The sequence below is a fragment of the Peromyscus californicus genome, unplaced genomic scaffold (genome assembly GCF_007827085.1).
Source record: "Peromyscus californicus insignis strain IS unplaced genomic scaffold, ASM782708v3 Scaffold_4__1_contigs__length_199733344, whole genome shotgun sequence".
NCBI classification, from domain to species: Eukaryota; Metazoa; Chordata; class Mammalia; order Rodentia; family Cricetidae; genus Peromyscus; species Peromyscus californicus.
Genome location: NW_026294562.1, coordinates 188,802,398 through 188,805,316, shown reverse-complemented (window position 1 = coordinate 188,805,316; position 2,919 = coordinate 188,802,398). Strand labels below are relative to the sequence as shown.

The 2,919-nt window shown below is 39.6% G+C and overlaps 1 pseudogene; it reads right to left on the bottom strand.

Annotated features, from left to right (window-relative positions):
• Positions 1-1,295: 1,295 nt before the first annotated feature.
• Positions 1,296-2,235, bottom strand: LOC128124234 (vomeronasal type-1 receptor 4-like; annotated as a pseudogene).
• Between the last annotated feature and the right edge of the window lie 684 nt (positions 2,236-2,919).

Below are 2,919 nucleotides of genomic sequence, written 5' to 3'. Positions count from 1 at the left end.
AAAAACTGAAAGCGTGGCAATTGTGGGTCATTCTCCATACAAAACACAGACATCAATGAAGTCAGACATAAATTTACATAAAAATGGATTGTGGGTAGATGAGTCAAATTTTACTGTGAATATTATATACTGCTTTATATCAGCGTGGGTGAGAGAAGAGGCCAATTAAGGAGCTGAACCATATAACTAAGGGTGGAAGTACAACATCTGTGGACTGTGCTAGTAGCATACAGGCCTTGGAAGCACCAATGGTACATTCTGTGTCCTCATGTCATGTGGTGCCAAAATTCTCTTCTCTTCTGAGTATGTCATTGTTTTATTTCAGTTAGCTTTGGAAATTAATAGACAATACTAACAAAAATTTTAAAATAAAGCAAGTGAAGTTAGTCTCCCAGAGAGACTATTTACCTCCATGGTTGACTTAAATGTTCTTTTAAATAATATTTTGTGGATTTACCTCTGATCATACACCAGAACACTCCAACTTTGTTTTTTCTTTTTTTTTTTTTTGACAGTTTCTTTATGTCACCCAGGCTGAACTCAAATACACAGTCTTCCCACTTCTTCCTCCCAAGAACAGGGACAACAAAGTCTGTGCTACCCACTTGTATTCTCCCATCTGTCATTCATATTGATTTAAACTAACAACCTGATGCTTACATATGCAAGCATTTCCAGTATTTACTTTGTATGCAGTTTCTACAGTTCAACTCTAAACCTTTTCATTTGAAAGTTTATCTACAGCTGAATTTTAAAAACGTATTTCTAAACATTTTTCCAGGGTTGTGAATTTTACTTTAGATTTAAGAAATACAGTGTCTACATTCCCTCCAATACCCAACACTTGAATGTTTCATGACCATCACTGAACTGTTCCGACCTTTTTCATTCTATTCACTTATTCTTATTTCCTGACTGTCAGCAGCACTTGATTCTGCAATTGAGGATGACGAACTAGGTGCAGACCAACAATAGTTAACTTTGGACTGAAGGTGACAATGTTGATTAAAAAATCCCATCCTCACAGATGCTCACAGGAGGACAAAGCTCTGCATACTCCTACACCTTAATTATCTCAGCTATTGTGATGTTCTCCATTTAAACAGTGAGTGGTGATAGTTTCAGCACTCATATCGTACATCATGCATTGCCTGTGTCCCAGAATGGGTTACAAACTACATTGGGAAGAAACTTTGTAGACAATCAGTGTCTGCTACAAAGGTTGATATTGACAGTGTGTTACAGGACAAAACTGGGTAGAAGACATGGATAGAGGGATGCAGACAGCACAGCTTTTAGAGTTCTCTGACTATACAAGCAGAGTGTGCTGTCTGGTAAGAACAAGTACAAAAGAGCTTGAAGAAGGAAGCATAGTGTCTGATGAGCAGAAAGGGGCAGAATGCTGGAAAGCATGCAGACATGGCCATACCAGTGTTAGGCAGCCACTTAATGGTTCCTTTAAAGACAGACAGATAAGATGAAAAGACAATTGATGTTGCATAGAAGAGCACAAAGCTGCTCACTAGGGTGAGGATGCTTTGGGTGGCTCTGGTCTCAGGGGATGACCTAGGAGACCGGGATCTGTGAATGTGTTGTGCCCTCTGCTTGTGTTTCAGCAGGATAAACACCATGTAGACACTGGCCAACATCATGAGTCCCAAAAAGATGACATCATTGGATGCCAATATGATTACAATAAATGTGTTGAACAGTCTCCCAGAATTTTTAAAAACACAATATCCAAAATCTGTTATACCAGTAACATTTCCTCCATTCCATATGTCAGTTGCATATACAGGAACGAAGACATATAACAACATCTGGAGGGCCCAGCACAGACCCAGGGAAGGACCAATGATCCTGGGGGGTTCTGACCTTGAGCTGTGCCCACTTGGAATTACTGGGGTTGAAGGTGATAGCCTGAAAGACACTCAATAGGGATGTGGAACCAAGGGATACTCCTCTGGCAACTCTATGAAAATATAAGACAAGTTTACATGAAACATTATGTAGATAGTAAGTCTGAGTAAAAGCAGCAATGGTCTGTGGGATTCCTCTGCAGAGAACTATGAAGTTGGCCCAGGTCAGGTGTTTGACAATCGCATCTGTGGGCTTTGCCCTGATTCCAGACAAGTCAGCAATGATAAAGCAACAAAGCAATACTGAATTCCCCAGCATTCCCAGTGCAGTCTGGGACAGGAAGAAGATCCCCACAGCCAAGTCTCTGGAAGCCATTCTGTCATGGTCCTGGTTCAATATAAATTATGCCCAGAGGACACTTGCTAAACAAGTCGGATTTTATTTTTCTTGGCATGCCAAGCCATGTGCTACATAGACACTACTACATTACATACACAACTAATGTTAATAAGTGCCTTTCTAGTAAGTAGTTAGCTAGGTCTCAGTGAATTACTATAGTTTGAATTGCAGACAGTTAACTGTGACATTGTGGCAAAATTTAAACTTTATAATGTCATTAATAGGTGTTAGCATCTTCCAAATGCTTTACAATTAATTGCTTGTTTATAATCCACAGTGCACTTGTGAGATAGTTAATGATAAAACTACATTCAGATGAGTGTCCTGGTTACAGACACACTCCAGTTTAACATGGTCCTAGCAACGAGTAAAAGGCAGGGACTTATCAGAAAGGAGACTGTCTGACTCCAGAGAAGATAGTAACCCCTAACTAAGATGGTATTGATAATTGATAGCTACTAGGAAAGGTGGAGTCAACTTCCTTTAAAAATGTGTCCCCTAATAGGTTGACAATGACATAGTAGATGGTCATACATGCAAGAGCATACGGACACCACAAAGTAAGTTTTATGTGTTAAGAGTTTTAAAAGGCACAAATGTGGATGGGTAGATTAACATTGTGGAACTGTGAGGAGTGAGGGAGGCATGAAAATTATCAAA